The following is a 19,723-nucleotide window of genomic DNA, read 5'->3' on the forward strand; positions in this document are numbered from 1 at the left end:
CCACCCTTGCTCAGAGACACTTAGTGGCTCCCCATTCTCTGCCAGGAGCAGGACAGGCTGCTGGCACAGGCGTTCTGATCTTCCACATCAGGGCCCTGCTGAGCCTTTGCCACACTGATGCCCTCCTGGTAAGTTGCCTCCCATCTGTGTTGGGTCATTCCTCAACACGTCCTCACTGCCTACCTGTGACCTCCCTCCTCAGCTACATCTGTTGAATATCTTATGTGCTGCAAAGCTGAACCCAAATGTCACCTTTTGTGTGAAAGTCTTTGACGCCTCTCCTCCTTATTAGCTCCTTAGCAGTCCATACTGCCAGGGCTCAGTGAGTGAGCTTCCTCACTTAGAGTTACCTGGGTTCCCTACTTCTGCGTAGGGAAAGTGACTTTCTGTCTCTGCTCCCTACAAAGGACAGAGCTTAGAGGAGGCTCCTTCCCCCAGTGGAAGGGATTCTAGGCTGAGGGTTCAGAGCTTAGACACTCCCTGGGCCACTGTTTATCGCGTGGGAGGCTGCAGCGCCTTAGTGCCGGCGGCCACCTCTCCGTTGCTCTCATGCTTCCCAGGCCAGGCTTCCCACCGCTTCCTGTCCCCAAGCAGGAAGCCCACCTAGAGGGACCGGGCAGTCCCCAGGGATGTCCAGGAGCAGAGCTTCTGGACGAAAGGGTGGGTGGGGCAGGCCGGCCAGCAGCCGGGAACTGTTCATGTGGGTGGGTCTGCTCCTCAGAACCAGCCCTTCTTGATTCGAGGCAGGAAAGATATTGTACCTGTACACTCTAGAAAGAAAATGATAAAATGAACACCCGTGCCCCTGCTACCAAGCTGAAGAAATAAAATACTGTCTTCCTCTTAGAAGACCAGGACATGTTTCTTTTTGGTTGCATTCTCCCTACAGCGCCATCCCTAACCTCAATCAAGTAACTGTGACCCCAAATTTTGTGTTAATCATCACTTTTATTGAAATTCACATTTTTATATAATGCTATAACATACATTGTTTTGGTTTGACTATTTTAGAAATTCTTTAGATGAATCTGAATTTTATTCGTTTGTTACATAATTCTTACCTTTAACTTTAGGCTTTTGAAAATCACACGTTAATGCAGTCATAATTAATTTCTCTGCTGGATACTTAATTTTTCTGTCCATTTGACTCTTATAGTCAGAGATGTTTGATTTTCTTTGTAGATGTCTCCTGGTTCCAATGGAAAAATTTCTCCAAGACAGGCATTCCAAGCCTTTTTGTGTCACAAAACTCGTTGGAAATCTTGTGAATCTATAGACTCCAAATGTTTTTAAATGTATACCAAATGAATAGGGTAAATTAAAAAGAAACATACAAAGAAAACAAATTGATTAGGATCATCAACATAAAACTGTATTATATACTTGAAGGCTGTTAAGAGAGTAGATCTCAAAAGTTTTCTCAGCATATACTTACACATAAAGGTAACTGTGTAAGGTGCTGGGTTTGTTAACCTTATTGTGGTAATCATTTCATATGTATATGTATAGCAAATCATCATGTATACCTTAAACTTGCACAATGGTTCATGTCAATTATGTCAGAAAAAGCTCGAAAAAAATATGAAAGCAAAATCTTTAAAGAGAAATAGACATGATTCTTTATTATGGTACTAAATAACAAAAGTTGGTGGATATGTGATCATAATTTTGAATTAGTGAAAGCATAAAAGAAATTTTGATCTAACAGGTAATGTATTTTGACAATGTCTATATTTATTGGTTATAAAGTCTCCCATCTTGCTAATAATATTGTAATTTATTGACTATTTTCATAATCAAAGGAAATGCTTATTTTCTGTTAGAATTTGGTGACATTAAAGATGTAACTTTTTCCCATCCAAGTTACCAGACCTTCTGTCCATAGCCCCCTTGGGGATCTGTGTACTTGAGGTTAGGTACCATTACTCCAGAGTGTATGCCTGGGAGTGGAACTGCAGGGCCATAAGATATATATATATATATATATATATATATATATATATATATATATATATATCTTTATTAAATAGTGCCAAATTGTTTTATAAATTGATGCCTGAATAGCAGTGTATTGAAAACAAGCTTTTCTGACGAATTTTTAATTATTGCCATCTGGTTTGATGAGTGTGAAGATGCATTTTTATACCTCACATAACAGATATTGTTAAAGGGTGAAGAATTAATTATATGAGGTGGGCAAAGGCAACAATCCAGTTGATGGTACCCCTACTTGATTTTGTCCAAAGGCCAGGCTCATGCAGATCTGCAAAAGGAAGCAGGGGAGGTGGATCCAATGCTGGCCCAGCTGAGAAGGAGGGCAATGGCTCTGCATGTAAACTCCAGATGCTTGTATTTTGGTGACACCCCTGGGTAAGTACTTTCTTAGTACAATATTTGGAGGCCACTAGGTGGTTTAGGTCTCAAATAGTGGGTGCTATTTTTATTGTTGTTTTTGAGCTCTGTAACTTAAGATGTAGGTATTTAGAGCAGAATTAGCTTAGTATTTTTCTTTGTCATATGGAATTACATATTGGAGAGTAAAACTTCAGTAAAGATAAGTTACTATCCTAACTTCTATGAGTTACTTTATTATTATTAATATAAATAAGTGGTAATAACATATCAATGAAATTTTCAAAATGTTCCTTAACAAGTATCCTACTCATATCAGTGAATATTTATTAAGCACCTTTTGTGTATTGAGCATTGAATTAAATGCTGTGACAGAGCACAGCCAGTGAAGGAGATGGATTTTCTCTTGTACTTAAATATGGTGAGCTTGGGGGGAATGAAGGAGGATGTGTAACAGACGTCCAAGAATGAGAACTTTCCAAGAAAGAAGTACATGGGGGTGTGGAGGCAAGAATCCAGTATGCTGATGATAATGAGACAAATTCCCAGGAGGATTATCAGGTACATACATGATCAGAGCACAAATAGAAAACGCTGGAGCGCTGGGTATTGGGAAAGTTCTGCCAGGAAGAATTCAGTCACTGCAGAGTAATCATCTCTGTTCATGTCATCTTCAGGGTTTAGAAAAGGACAAGTCTCACGGAAATTTGAATTTTTGATGTAGAGTTAACAAACCACTTACACTTCTATTATTTCTTTGTATTCTTAGAACAGCTCCTGAAATCAGCAAGGAGAGGGATATTATGTTAATTTTATTAGTGGTGAAACAGGCATTGAGGTTCACACTGCAACAAGCCTGTGAATTGTGCTGGAAAGTTCCAGGCTCCTAATGAAATAAAATCTAGGGACAATGTCCCTTCAAAAGTGGGTACATAAGAATCTCTTTATTAATGAATATTTTGAAATATTACTGCATTTCAATAAAGCTGTGTCTAATTTAATATATATATAATCAGAACTATGTCACTTATCCTGAGTATGACTTTTTTAAGTTACTTTTCTTTCTTGAGTCTCAGCTAGCTCAGCTACTTGTCTAGCTAGTAGAGGGGGGAGGGAAGGGGAAACTATAACTCTTTGGAACTTCGTTGTGAGAATTAAATTAGGTAACATCAAGTGACAGGCATAGTAGGTAGTTCCAACATGTGATCTAAAATTGTATATAATATAATGGAATACAATATAATAAACTATATAATGTAGTATAGAGATAGTAAGTATTTATACATAAATACAATAAATTATAACTTCTAAGTCTACTAGACTTACTCAGAAGGGGAAAATAGCTTTAGTTTTTTTATTTTTTATTTTTAGGGCAAGGGGATTAAAGTTTGGGACAATAATTGATGGACTGTAAACATTTTCTGAAATAAGAAATAATCTGATTCAGAGTATAAACTGGATAGATATCCCCCAGATGGGAGTCAGGACCTAGAATCTGCTGTCGTTTAATATATGTCACTTAGCCTGTCTTTCTCCCTAACTTCTGTAATTTTCCAATGCTCTATTTTCTCTGTTCTTTCTTTGCCACTTATCTCTTAGGTTCATATTTTTCATTTTTCTAGGCCACTTCATATCACTTTATAAGTACTTACTCATACATACTTTTTCTCAGTTTTAATATTTGCTACTTCAGAATGAATATCCAGGTCTTCCATATTATTTTAGTTTTTTGGCCACAAGACTTCCATATGTGGTTGGACTGATAATGGCTAATTTTTATTGAGCACTTTCTTATAAGCACATTACATTGTTTTAAGTTCATTGAATGTATTAACTAATTTAATCTTCAGTGCAACACTAGAGAGTATCTTTTGCTCCCACTTTTCAGGGGGGCAGAGAAAAAAGTTTAAGTAACTTTTACAAAGTTACAGAGATATTAACAAATGCTACAGGTAGAATCCAATATCCAGTTGTCTAGTTCTGAAGTTAGCTGTCTTAACCACTTAACTAGACAATCCCTCCCAGATTGCTACACCCATTCTAGGAAAGAAAACTATTTTGAAAAATGCTTTTCTGTTGTGTTATGCTGAAATAGCAAGTATCACCTCATTGTTTTATTTCTGATGTCAAGTAATAAGACAGAGAACTCTGAAGACAGAATCAGTTTCTTTTTCCTATACTGTTTTGAGTGTTGTGTTCATAGCTGTTTTCCATATAGCAAGCAATTTCACAGGAGAATCAGCATAATCAAGAATAATGACATGAGATTCCTTACTATCACATTTATTTATACCAGTCACACACTTGGAATCTTCTAGCTTTTGTCATTATTCTGAAAATCAGTATACACTTTAGGATGTCTAAATGCCCTAATTTTTGCTCTTCCTACCTTTTCCAGTGTAACTCATCTTTTGCTAAGCTCTGCCTACTTGCAACTTTAATTCCACATTATGAAACACTCAACTGTGCTTCAATTGTTTCATATTTATTTTGTTAAGATGCCCAAACATGTTTATTCACTTATTAAATAAAGGACTATATCTTATACTCCACTATATTACCACTGTCATAGCTGTGTTCACTGGGTTGTGGAGGTAGAATGAAAGTATTTCTTGCTGATTATATCTTCTCTCAAAGAGTACACGTTTTCTTTGACCTTTGTGTATCTAGAGAGTTTGAAGACATGGATGAGAGGCTTACTCCTTGGCGTGTCATAGATGGGAGCACTTTAAATGCATCTCCTTTTCCTTCCCTTCATATCATTTCTCTTCCTCTAAGAGAGCATCCCACAGATAATTATTTTGGTAGAGTTAACAAAAGAGATGATGGTTCCAATATCTTAGTTTATTGGAAAATATTCCCTTCTTCCTGCTCCACCTTTCCTGCCTTCAGTCACATAGGCACATGGACTTATTCCACAAAGGTATCAGTTAAAACAGAAGGTTTAATTTGTGTGAAGATGTTTCATCTGAAGGAAGTGAAAGAAAGAGAAGAAAAGAAGGAAGCAGAAGAGGAGGAGAAGGAGCCATTTTTTACTGTTAAAGAAAATACACTGGGGGGAATGTCGTAACCACAATCAATGTTGCTCATGAGAATCCTTCATAAGATTGTATATCAATGATACCTTAATAAAAAAATATGCACTAGACTTGAAACATATATCCTGGGAGTGGGGTTGTTGAGGAGAAAGGAATGAAAGAGGAATGGCTGTATTTCTCTCTGTTCAAAAATGAGTATTATTCTAGTATCCAGGGTGAATAAGAGCAAAAACAGGACCTTCACTAAAAACAATTAACCCATCACAAAAAGCTTATGTTCATCCCTTCAGTTTCCTATCCTCACACTTCTGCCATTTTATTTCCCCTGATGGTGTCAACACAGGAGTTATTCAATGTGTTTGCTCACCAGTAATCCTTATCAGCTGTCCCACAAAAGACATCCTAACAGAAAAATAGAGTCTAAGAAAAAACAATGTGTTTTCTACACAACACAACTGCACATGTCCTCTAGCCATTTTTCCAACCAGTGTCCCTCCAAGTCCTTCTGATGTAGAAATTCTGAAGCTAATACTGACAGCCTCAGTGCTCTGAAATGGCTGCACTGAATTTCTTTTCACCGCCATAAAATACTACAGTGTTTCTGCTTTGTGCATTTGTCCATGCTGTTTTCTTAGGCTGGAAAGGCTTTTCCCAATTTAGATATTATCTTTTCTAGGAAAACTCCTAACTCCTGTTCTAAGCTGGATGTTCCTGTTATGTGCTGTCTACTCTCTTAACATCCTTCATTTACTCTTTTATTTAACACATACTATACCATATATACTTTGATATGTAATAGGGATCTCATTGTGAGTTCTAGACTTTTAAAGTGGACACTGGATATGAAATGCTTATGAGTTATTTTATACATTTAAGAAACAAATAATTTATGTGCTATATAACATGTACCAATGTGAAAAAGTTATGGACTATTCCCATAACTGACCTGAGGTGATCTCCAAAAATGGTTTGCTATTCACTTGACCAGAAAACCCCACAAAATCATGCAAATCAAGAGGTTCAAATCTCCTGTTCACTTTCAGAACACTCATGAAACTGCCCAGGCCATCAGAGGTATGCATATCTGAAGGACGTCCCCTTACAGAAGCAATGTGGGTCATCCGGTTGCTACAATGGTGGAGTTGGTAGGTGTGCCCAGGCCAAAGAGTAGGGATGGACACAGGGTCGGTGGCCCAAAAAGAGTGCTGAATTTTTACTGCACATGCTTAAAAATGCAGAGAGTAATGCTGAACTTAAGGGTTTAGATGTAGATTCTTTGGTCATTGAGCATATCCAGGTGAATAAAGCCCCCAAGATGCGGCACAAAATTTACAGAGCTCGTGGTCGGATCAACCCATATATGGACTCTCGCTGCCATTTGAAATTATCCTTACTGAAAAAGAGCAGATTGTGCTTAAGCCAGAAGAGGAGGTTTCACAGAAGAAAAAGATATCCCAGAAGAAATAGAAATTTATGGCCCAGGAATAAATTCAGCATAAGATAACTGCAAATAAAAGAGCTCAAGCCTGGAACCATGGTGCTCATTCCCTGTATTGTCATTCCAGTTCTGCTCTGGACCTACAAAAAATTCCCGGAGCCACACATATACTATCTGATTTCCCCCTTCGTTAGTTGAGTGTGGCCTAGAAAAGCTTTACAAGAATGCAGTGATAAAAACAAAGGCAAAGTAGACTATAAGGGTGCATACATAAATGGATTACCAACAAAAGGACCAACATAAATCTCTGATAAAAAGAAAGACTAAAGTGATTGTCCCAAAGGATCTCATTGTTTTAAAACTGGACCGGATAATCTAAAGTGCCTTCTTTGTAGTTACCTGTGACCTTTTTCTCAGAGACCAGAATTGGGGGTAGTTTAGATATTTACCTGACACTAGTAGGGAAGTTTATTTAAAATGTATTTAGTTATATTTAATTCCTGCTTTCCTTTTTCATTAAGGTAGCGTTCATTGCTATTTCAGTTTTAATATGAATAAGGAGAAGGTTTGTGCCAGTAGACACAATCAGAACCCAAAAATCCTTGGCTCTCCAGCTTTTATTCAGGCTTTCAAATTTGAGTAGAGTATAATTTTACTGTGAAACAATTCAGTGAAATGAAAGAGTTTTGGAGATAATGATTTGAAACACAAAGATAAAATTCCTTCTAACGCAATGGAGCACTTAGCTATGAGAATTGTAATTACTGTTTATTACTCTGAGGAAGATAGAAAAGACAGGGAAATAGGAGAAATTCTTTGAAAAATGAATCTTTTACGTAAATGTCTAATGTATATTATAAAATTATAATCCTCGATGCATTCCTTCTATTCCTACAAAATATTAAATATACAGTTCAGCTTGCAAAAAAAATGTTATGATACACTTTGCAAATTATTTTATCAAAATAAAACTGTCTTTTTACTTAATTTCCCAAAATAAACTCCCTTTTTATGAATTTGTGTCACTAGTAAATCAACCTGCCACCTGAGTACTCTAACCTCTGGGCCCTAAACATTTCCAGAGGGCACACCAGTGGTTCTGGTACCAGTTTAAATACTCCTTTATTTTCATTGGAGAGACTCTGTAATCCCAGAAGTGATTTAAAGTTAAACCTTTAAATCTTGCTGAAGGTAGTAACTTTTAGATAGATTAGAATTGATGTCTGAAAGTTCTAATTACACCTTACTAAAAAGCAATATTTCTTGTTTGAATTAATTTTTTCCCTGATTATGAAAATAATATATATTCATTGTAGAAAATTTGGAAAAATCAGAAAAGCCTAATGGAGAAAATCAAAGTCAGCCACAATTTCAGAGAGAACTACTGATATTTTTATTGTATTTATGCATAGACTAAATATGGTGAAAACATGAGAGCACAATACATTTCCTGTTTTATAACTTGCTGTTTAAAAATAACAGTATTTTTAATGTATTTTTTTCATGATATTTTATTAGGTGATTAAAATGAATGTCACATTTTTTATGGGTAAACGGGTTGTGGAGAAATACATGTAACAAATGAAAATGAAGCAGTCTCTTGTTGAATGTTTGGCAACTTTCTCCTTTTTTTTTTTTTTTTGGTGTTTTGCAAATAATGACAGTGTTGGAGGACTGGAAATGGAGCTTCCCTTCACTTTCTAGTCCTTACGAGTAAAAGCTAGGTTTATTGTTTTAATTCCCTCCATATTTATGTTCTTTCATCGCCTCCACAAGTGTATAGGCTGGAATTAGGGAAGCATTCATTTTAAAAAGGAGACTTTAGCTCTATAAGTGTTATTATTTATCTATAATAATTACCCCATGAAATAAGGAGATGGAACATGTAATTTTAAAACAGGAAAAATCAATTGCACTCAATCATATAGCATGTGTTTCATTTTTTTTAAAGATACTTTTTAACTGTGTGTTCTTTTTCAATTTAGGTATATATTTTGTCTGAAGTTTATCTTTGGCACAGTGTGGCACACACATTAATATTTTTCAGTACAATTAGTCCAATATTCAGACACTATTTATGCAACAGTCCTCCCATTTTCTCCAGACTAGAAATGTGGCTTTTTATCAAATACGAATTCATTTAGGATATATGGAGACTTTAAATGACCATTGTATTTCTGGATTCTCTACTCTGTTTCTTTGATATATTTGTCTTTATTGTACCAATACCATACTACCTGATATCCTATAGTTTTACAAGTGATGAAACAAATACTATAGATAACATGATATTAAAGTTTAACAGTTTTCCATCATTAAGAGAAGTCTGTTCTTCATTTATTTTAAATTATAATACATATTCTCTTGAAATAGCATCATGACATTTTTGACTAACTTCCATGGTTCCCTGTTGGGCACTAATTTTACCATTATAATTTGTCTAACTTACATATGCATATACATTTATGAAGTATTGATGTTAGAAAGTTATTTGCTTTATTTGAAAATTTATTACAGATATGTTAAATATCGATTTAAAAACACTGTATGTCTTAAAATTTGAGATATACGTATACTCACCAATGATAATATAAAATCTAGACAATGTGACATACTCAGAAAAACGAATAGGCTTGAAATTTGAACCTGTGGATTAAAGGCATAAAATTTATATTCAGTAAGTCTTTCATCACTAAAACAATAGTTTTCCTTATACTGACCAAAGTCTCCTTCCCTTTTAAAACAGTCTTGTGCTTTAACATATACTGTACCCAATCAAAATTTTATTAAACTCCTACCACTATCTATTTACATTGTCTCTAATATTTAATGTTTGACATCTGTATTCATTATTTCTCCCACATCTGCTGTAAGAATATCAGTGGCATAGGGAAAGAGAGTTCATTTTCCATCCAGCTTACAATGTGCATTGTTTGAATTGAACTGCAACCTCTTAATATTTATTAAAGTTTTGGATCAGAAATGGCTTTGGAAAATATGAGTGATTGTGCACCTTGGTTGTGTTAAGAACAGCAGTGTCACATCGTTTAGAGGTGTTTATCAAGCAGATAGAGATAATGGTGGTGAGTTTGCCTATTTGGGCCCTATGTTAGAGTCTGGGGACATTGCTGGTTGTCAGTGAGGTGGGGGTAGGTGGGGCTCCCGATATCAAGTGTGAAGGGGCTGGGGTGCTACTAACATCTGCAGTGCACAGACAACTCCCCACAAAGGAGATTTTCAGCCCAAAATATCACTAGTGCCAAGGCTGAGAATCCCTGATATCGAGGATTATCAAATGCCATTATCTTCGTGGACCCCGGGGTATGGAAGAAGTTGAGGTAAAGAATAAATGCTGCAGGAAGAACCAAACTCCCTTTGCTAAGGTCTGTATAGTCTGACGTGCCCTGGGGCACCATTAATGCCACCAGGAACAGCCAAAAACAGGTGAAAGAACTGTGCAGACAACTCATCCTGCCAAAGAAGTTTGCTGTTTTCTTTCTTTATCTTAGAATCTGATTTTTATAAATCTTCTCATACGTTTCTCTTACTTCCTGTCCTTTCCTGTTACCCATCTCTATGAATAATAACTACAAGTCCCACTATACATCAGTACATAAAATTGAGTTTCACAGGGAGCATTAAAATTTATTTTTAATTTCTCTCTTTTAGGAGTTGTAAATAACCTATTAACAAGTTTTGTCTGTTTAAAATAGTATTACTTTGTCCTAGGAAAGTTTAAAGGAATGTATGAGGTCATCATTTTTTATTTATTTTTGACCCTTGATTCAGTAGGCTTCTATCTTGTGTCATAAATTCAAGAGCTATGTCCCTGATAAATTTTGTATGAAAATATTTTCAACATTTTATTATGAAAATTTTCATACATAAAGCAAGATGGAAAGATTTTAGCATGTATACCGATGTTGCCAATGAGTAGATTCTACCATTATGATTTTACTATATTTGCTTTTTACACATCTATGACGTCGTCTCTCTATTGCTTATTTCATTCTGCTTGCATTTCAAAGTACCTTACCAAGTTCAATGCATGTATCCCTCAGTATGAATATCATTAATGAGGATTTAATATTAACTAGAATTAAGTATTTAGTTGCAGTTTTTTGTTTTGATTTAAAATTTATATAAATGTAGAAGTAAAATTTACTCAGTTTTGTCAAATGCATTCAGCTCTGTAATCCAAACTCCTATCAAGATATAGAATATTAGCATAATCTCAGAAGAGTTTCCATATGCCTCTGGCCAATCTTTCACTTCTCCCACTCTCCCAACGCAACCACCTTTCTGATAGTTTAATACCATTGAACAGTTTTACCTGTATTAGAACTTGAATAACACTCTTTATTTTTTAAAATAAAATCCCTTCTCCCCCAGTTTTTGCATCTTTTTTTGACATACAGACAGCTGTACATAATGTATACAACTTGATGAGTTGGGAGATCAGTATAAACTCATAAGCTATCATCAGGATGTGCACACAAACCTATCTATCACCTCCAGGTATCCTCCTAGTTTCTTATTTATTATTACTATATTTTGCACTAAGAACACTTAACATAAGATCTATCTTCTTAGCAAATTTTAAAACATGTATTACAGCATTGTTAGCTATTAGCACCATTCTGTATAGTAGTTCTCCAGGACTTACTCATTTTTTATAACCAAAACATTGCATCCTTTGATTAATGCCTCTTTGTTTTCTCCTCCCTCCAGTTCCAAGCAACCACTCTTCCACTTTCTGCTTATGAATTTGGCTATTTTAGATTCATCACATACTTAGTATCATGTAATACTTGTCCATCTGTATCTGGCTTTCTTCATAATGTCCTCAAGGTTGTTGCAAATGGAAGGGTTTCCTTCTTTTTTTAAGGCTGAATAATGGTACATTGTAATTATATACCACATTTTGTTTATCCATTCATCAACCAATGGATACTTAGGTTGCTACCAAAGTTTTGGCTATTGTGAAGATGCTTTAGTGAACATCAGAGATGTAGATACTTTTTTGTGATCCTGATTTCAATTCCTTTTGATATATACCCAGAAATGAAATTGCTGGATCATATAATAGTTCCATTTTTAATGTTTTGAGGAACATGTATATTGTTTTCCATAATGGCTGCACCAATTTACATTCCCAGTAACCATGTGCAAGTGTCACTTTTCTACATAGATATCCTTATCAAAATGAAAATAGCAACTCTAACAGGTGTGAGATGATATCTCATGATTTTTATTTGCATTCCCTGATGACTAGTTACATTTAGCACTTTTTCATGTATCTGTTGGTCATTTGAATATCTTCTTTTGAGAAATGTCTATTCAGTACCTTTCCCCAGTTTTTAATTGGGTTACTTTAATTTTAGTTGGCTTTACGTTTTGGTAATTGTTTCATTGCCATGCAGAAGTGTTTTAGTTTGACTTAATTCTATTCAGGTATATTTTGCTCTTGTTGCCTGAGTTTTTGGTGTCATATTTAAAAAATTAAGGCCAAAGTCAAAGTCCAGAAGATTTTTCCCTATGTTTTCTTCTAGGAGTTTTATGGTTTCAGGTATTATGTTTAAGTCTTTAATCCATTTTGAGTTGATTTTTGTGTATGCTATGATAAAAGTATCCAATTTCATTCTTTTGCATGTAGATACTCAGTTTTCTCAAATAAATTTTTGGGGAGACTATTTTCCACTTTCTCCCCTGTGTTTACTTGGTACCTTTGTCAAATACCAGTTGACTATATGCACTTGTGCATATTTCTAGGCTCTTTATTCTGTTCCATTGGTCCGTATGTCCTTTTTATGTCAGTAGCATATTTTTCTTGTTACAAATCAGTAATATATGGCTTTGTAATATTTGAATTCAGGAAGTGCAATGTCTTCAGCTTTGTTCTTGCTCAAGATTGCTTTGGCTATTTGGGTCTTCTGTGGTTCCATATGAATTTTATGGTTGTTCTTCTATTTCTGTAAAAAAAAATACCATTGGGATTTTGATAGAGATTGCATTGAATTTGTAGAGAGCTTCGGGTAGTATGGACATTTTAACACTATTAATTCTTTTAATCCATGAATATGGGATGTCTTTTCATTTATTTTGTTTGCTTTAATTTCTTTCATTAGTATTTTATAGTTTTTACTGTGTAAGGTTTCACCTCTTTGGTGAAGTTTATTCCTAAGCATTTTATTCTTTTTGTTGTTATTGTGAATGGAATTGTTTTCTTAATTTCCTTTTGAAACAATTCATTGTTAGTGTATAGAAATGCAACTGATTTTATTTACATAGGTTTTGCATCCTGCCACTTTACTGAATTTGCTTATTAGTTCATTAGAACGTTAGCTTAATCTTTTAGAAGTGGTGTGTGTGTGTGTGTGTGTGTGTGTGTGTGTGTGTGTGTATAGTCTTTAGTGTTTTCTACATGTAAGATCATGCCATCTGTGAACAGAGATTATGTGCTTCTTTCTTCTTTATTTGCATGATTTTTACAGTTTTTCTTCACTGATTGTTCTGGCTAGGATTTCCAGTTCTATGTTGAATAGAGGTGGTGAGAGTGGTTATCCTTGCCTGTTTCCAGATCTTAGACAAAAATATTTTATTTGTTCACCACTGAGTGTGCTTTTTGCTGTTTTGTTGCCATTTCAAATTGGTTGTGTTTGTCTAAAACTCTGTGCTCTAGTTCTTCAGACCAGAAAGACTTCAGGTTTCATTTTTCGTTTTTAAATCAGAGTTGTGGTCTGTGTATCTTTGGCTTCCCTTGGGCTAAAAGCCATAAATGGAGGCAACTGAACCATAATTTTTTTCTAAGTTTCAAATCCTATCCTTGCTCTGTGTGCCTTTTTGCACTGACTAATGCTTGTTTCTATAACAGCCTCTAGAGATAAGTGATGAGAGATATTAGTAACATCAAACATTTATTTCTCTTGAATTAGGACTTAACCAGTGTATCCCTTTTTTTAGCTTTAGCTTAAAGTTGACAGTATATATATTATTCTGAACATATTATAATGGGATTAACTGTATTTTCATCAAAACTCTAGTTGAAGGAATTTAGAGATAGTTTATGGTGAAAATGAAAAGGAGATAATACTATTTAGTATTGTCTGGCCTTTTATTGTGTTTCATCTCATTCCTAAACTTACTTTAGTTGTCTCTTCATAAAAGTATGTTCTCTCTTAAATTTCTTCTGAAATTGTCATTCTGAGATTGTTTTATACCTGTACTTGTGTCTTGTTAATGGGTTTCAGCCCAGACAAGTTTGCTATGGATTCAGTGTGACCAAAGAAATTGACCGCAAAATGCTCTTTGGGGTGAAAGGTCTTACAAAACTGCCCTCTGGCCCATCTTTCTCTCTCCTGCTCAAGCAGCAACCACCAGCCCCCTCTCACTTCTCACTTCTCGGGTACAGATAAGCCCTGTTACCCAGGTAATTACCCATTGATATGGAGATGAAAGATGCAAATGCACTAAAGCCTACCTCTTTACACCTCTGAATGCCTGTTGATATGCAGATGTACCAAAACCAGGTGAGATATTCTGAAAATATTACAATTTTACCCACACTCCACCCCTTCAGGATCCTTGCCTTACAATCTACACACTTTCAATCTTCCGCAACTGTCCCTGTGCGAGAAAGCTGGAGCACTGTAACCAGATTCTACAATAGCAACAGAGGATAACAACAACTTAGAGATAACAAAAATTAAGATACAGCAAGATTTTGATACAAAAATTATAATAATCCTCAAGCCAGAGGAGGTTCCAGTCCACAAAGACTTTAGGGGCAATAAGATACATGTTTTAATGTCACCAACATAGGTAAATCTTGTCCATCAGGTAGGATGCATGCAAGAGAGTGGTCCTGTGATAGGACTGTAGCAGGAAGGGAGTCCCTTCCAGGTCTAGTATACTATACTTTTACTCCTTTCCCCATGGGGGTTACTGAAGGGTCTATATATAGTGCTACTGGAGGAGCATGCACTGGCCATAATGATAAAACAAAACTCCCCGGTAAGATGCTTCTACCTTCTGGCCATTCAGGATATACTACTGTGACCTTTGGCGGCCACTCTGCTGTTGTTCCAGGAATACACAGGAGGACAGCTTCCAGGCCTTGTCCCCAAGGTGCCAGGAGAGGCAGCCATCATTGGTCCATGTGTCGAAAGGTCCAAGGCCATGTCCACTCAATGGAGTCTCCAGGGTTCAGTGCAGTTGGTGCTGTCAGCAAGATGTTATTCTGGTGACCATATCTCGGCTTCAGTGATTCTTCCTTGGTTTGTACTTGCAGTTGTATAGGGGACGCAGCCATATGTGTTAACATGTCTACAGGGCTCAAAGCTCCCTTTTGGGGTCTCTCATTCAAATGCCGTAGCACAGTCCATAAGCGGACTGACCATCCCTGCAGACTATTGGTATCTGACTTTAGTCCTGATTTTAACAAACCATTGTGCCTCTCTATCATACCTGCTGCGGTAGGATTGTATGGCACATGAAACTTCCTCTTGATTCCCAGCTGTCGTATCCATTCTTGCAGTGTATGTCCAGTAAAATGGGTGCCCTGATCACTCTCAATCACCTGTGGTCGGCCATAGACAGCAAAGAGATGCTCCAGGCCTCTTTTGGTCGCCTGCTGGTCTGCACAATGGGTAGGAAAAGCAACCAGAAGTCCAGTAGCTGTGTCCACACAAGTCATTGTGTATCGATATCCTTCTGACATAGGTAGAGGCTGAATGTAGTCTATCTGCCACCTGATGAAGGGTATAGGCCCCTTAGCTATTGTACCATGTTGCTGTGGAACTAGGTGTAAGTCCCTTTTGGAGCACACGACACACTCCTGCCGGGCTCTACTAACTTCTTCGAAGGTCAAAGGCAAGCCCCACTGACGGGCTACAGCCCACATTGTCTTTTGCCCTGCATGCAACAAACGCTGATGTAGCCATTGGGCTACATCAGAGGCAGGCTTTCCTTCTAACCAACGTATCTGGGCCAATTTATCTGCCTCATCATTTTCTGGGGATGCCAGTGGCAAATGACCTGTCACATGGTATACTGTAATTATTTTAGCCTGACCACAGGCCCATAAGTCTTGCCATAATTCTTGCTCCCAAAGGGGTCGGTGACCAACCACCCAGTTGGCATGGTACCAGGTTGGTAGCCACAGGGTCAAGCCCCAATAGACAGCCCCGCTGTCAGTGCAGACAACATAGGGGAGGGCTCCTTGCTGATCACAAGCCAAACAGCCTGCAACTCTGCCCATTGGCTGCTCTTCCCCTTACCATCTTCCATCCATATTGTCTCAGTCTTAGGATAGAAAGCTATGACCCTCCATTTTGGGGGCTGCCCAGGGCTGGAGCCATCTGTATACCATGCATCTTCAGGTATAGGGGCTTTTCCCTCCCAAAAGGGAATCTCTGCTGCTAATGGTTCAAAAGCAAGTTCTTCCTGCTTTTCACTAGTATATGTCACCAGCCCCAACAAGCGTTGGAGTTCTTTACTCAAAGGGATACTAGAGAGGGCACTCCATTGCTGTAGGTAAGCATCCCACTTGGCTAGTGTGGGTGTTTGTGCCATACCACTCCTTGGTTTTTGGGTCCAGTCTCATACCCACCCCAAGATGGGATAGGTGGTTATTACCTTTATTGGGGCCATTCCAGTGATAGGTTCTGTAGCCAGTGATAGTGTAGGCATGATACACAACAGCCAGTTGCTTTTCTATCAAAGTGTATCGTACCTCTGCCCCTTTCCAGAGTTGTGACCAGAATCCAATGGGTTGGCAAGTTCGTTCAAGCCGCTGTCAGAGACCTTAGCCATAACCATCTTCAGTGACATGAATATCCAGCTCACAGGGCCTTGATGGGTCTATCACACTCAAGGCCTGCACGGCCTTGACTGCCCATTTTGCTGTAGTAAAGGCAGATATATATGTCTCATCCCAGTCCCACGTGACACCGTTTCGTACCAACCGGTATAAGGGCTTCAGAATTTGTGCCAAGTGCAGTATAAACACTCTTCAGTAGCCTAGAAGACCCAGAAACTCCTGTAGCAATGCTACAGTTGTGGGGGTAGGAAAGGCCTGGACTTTGTCTATAACTGCTTCTTGTATAACCTTGGTCTTACCTGACCAGACGACCCCCAAGAATTTAACAGACAAGCCAGGTCCCTGAACCTTGGTGCTGTTCACAGCCCATCCTTTCTCCTGTAAATGTTGCAGCAGTCTAGGTGCTGCACCTTCTAGATCTGAAAGAGAATCAGATGTGAGCATGACATCATCAATATAATGGTACAGCCACACCATTGGTGGTTTCTCCCTTGTAGCCGAGTCCTGGGCTACAAGTCCATGACAGATGGTGGGGCTGTGGAGGTATCCCTGTGGGAGGATGGTGAAAGTCCTTAAGCCATAAGGACTGCCGCCCTTCCCACGTGAAGGCAAACTGTTCCTGACTTTCCTCCTCAAATGGGAAAGAAGGCATTAGCAAGATCTACCACATAATGGTATGTTTCCAGTTCATGGCTGAGGGTATCCATCAAGCCTGCAATAGAGGGGACAGCAGCATCCATAGGGGGTATGACTTTATTCATTTCTCTGTAATCCACAGTCATATGCCAGGAGCCATCTGGCTTTTTTACAGGCCACACTGGGGAATTGAAAGGACTATGGGTAGGCTTTATAATACCCACCTTTTCCAATCTCTTTATGCCCTCCAGGTAGTTTATATTGTTTGATATTAGTCACCCGCCAAGGCACAGGCAAAGCTTTGGGCAAGTGCCTAGCATGTCCCCTCAGAACTGCCTTCACCACATGTATTCTCAGTCTGAACTCACCTGCAGTGGTCTGCAACCATAGACCCTGCAGGATATCAATCCCCAAAATATACTCAGGAATAGGAGATATAAATACAGTATACTACTTTGGGAGTAGACACCCTATTCCCAAAGAGATTTGGGCTTTTTTCACTCTGATAGCTTTCCCCACATATCCATCTATGATAGTGGGGGTCCCAGGGAACCATTCAGGGTTACCATGAATCAATGAACATTCAGCCCCTGTGTCCACTAGAGCCAGGACATGTATGTTCACTGGGGACCAATGGATAGGTATTTCAACATGTGGCTTCCGGTCACCCACTGGTCCCTCAGGGCAGATACCTTGACCTTTCCCTCAGTCAAACCATGCTCCCCAATCACCTTCCTGAGTGGGCTCAAGTGAGGTTGGCTCATTTTCCAGCAGGAATTCTTGCAAACACACAGGCCAGACTCGTGGCCCTGTCTCTGACCTCTGCCTCTTTGGTCTTAATGGCTGGAACTGCTGCTCTGGTTTCAGCTGTGGCCATAGCTCTAGTAAGATCCTATTTGACTTCCCATCTAATTTCCTCCCATCTGCTCCTGCCCATATTAAATCAGCCCACATCTGGGTCCTCATAACCTTCATAGGGCCCTGTAAATTCTTCTTGTGAGTAACAGGTCTTATTTCTTTCTGGATTCCAATTGCTTCTGCCTCTCCTAAGTCTGCTACTGTACGTGTTACCTCGCTTATGGGCTGCCCTAAGTGAGGGGAAAGAATGGCCACTAGAGACCCAAAGAGGGATGTAGGAGCTGTTTGAAGTACAGTATTTCTCATCCCAGTAGTAAAAGCCTCTTCATCTGTGCCATAATTGTCTGGACTATAGATGGCATTTCTTATACCTAGCTCTCGTAGCACCTGTGGGAGCTCAGCATATGTCTGCCATCTAACAGAAGAGGATGGCAGATCACCTGGATTGGGCCACACAGCATGAAGTGCAGCCATAAGCCAATCGAGGAGGGGGTGACTCCCTGGGGTCTGATGTGCATTTTATGATCACTGCCTCAAGTCAGGCTGCACTGTCAGGGAAGACAGCTTTCCCATCTCTGATCCCGACAGAACAATTCCATCTACCCCTAAGTCCCACAGACGCAGGAGCCAAGCTGATATTGACTCCAAGGGCTTCTGTCTAAACCGGGAGCCCAAATCCACCAGCTCAGCCTGAGTATAGGGGCGGAGCATAGAGTGCTCCATGACCTAGGGAGGGGGCTGCTCCTCTCCTTGGGGAACTTTCAGCTTCCGGGTCTTTATTTTCTTTACAACCACTGGGTGTGCTTTCAATACAGGAGGTGCCAGTGCCTCCGGCACCACCCCTTCATCCAGCTCCAGCTCCTACGTTTCTGGGGCTCATGGCACCTTTCTCTCCCCTCCCCTGAGTGCCTCTTCTGCTACAATCTTTACGTTTTCTACTGTGCCTCACAGCAATGCTACCTCAGTCTTCAGAAGCTCTCTTACCTTCACCTCAACGCTGCTCAGCTGATGTTCTTGTGCTACCTCCGCCTCTGCTTCCCTCAGGAGTTCGTCCTTTTCCTTGATGGCCTCGTCCTCCTTCAGAACACCTGGCAGCGCTGCCGTCTTGTCTCCAATGGCTTCTTGCTGCCAGCGCTCTCGTGCTGCCTCCTCCCGCATCCAGGCCATCTCCTTCCTCAGGGATTCCACAGAGGTTTGCAGCTCGCGTTCTCGTGCCACCTCTTGCAACAATGTCACTTCCCTCCTCAGGGAATCTACTGAAGTTTGCAGCTTGCGTTCTCATGCTGCCATTTCTTGGGTCTCCTCTGTAGACCCTTTTAAGACTGTGAAAAGCAGCCAACCCACAGTCCCCATTGCCTCACGGGCACTCTGCTTCCCAAAGGCTCTGCTTACTATTCTAAGAGACACCCCTACTGCCTCAGGTGTCACCTTCACTTGCCTCCAGTCCTGGGGTGGGGCCCAGTCCTCTAGGAGGCAAGCCACCTCAGACCACATACCCATTGGGGGACAATCCACTATGTCCCCATTCACAGGGGCAGCCTTCTGAAGTACCCCTTCCATAAGGGCAGCCTGTCTTTTCCC

The 19,723-nt window shown here is 39.0% G+C and overlaps 1 long non-coding RNA gene and 1 pseudogene across 1 annotated transcript in view; both read left to right on the forward strand.

Annotated features, from left to right (window-relative positions):
* Positions 1–19,723, forward strand: part of LOC140847224 (uncharacterized) — a 314,063-nt gene that overhangs the window by 18,671 nt on the left and 275,669 nt on the right. Inside the window, exon 3 of the long non-coding RNA XR_012126986.1 lies at positions 2,247–2,370. This is a non-coding gene — a long non-coding RNA (uncharacterized lncRNA). The remainder of the gene's footprint in view (positions 1–2,246; positions 2,371–19,723) is intronic.
* On the forward strand, positions 6,744–7,155 carry LOC140844983 (UPF0729 protein C18orf32 homolog pseudogene; annotated as a pseudogene).

This window comes from Manis javanica, chromosome 2, assembly GCF_040802235.1.
Source record: "Manis javanica isolate MJ-LG chromosome 2, MJ_LKY, whole genome shotgun sequence".
NCBI classification, from domain to species: Eukaryota; Metazoa; Chordata; class Mammalia; order Pholidota; family Manidae; genus Manis; species Manis javanica.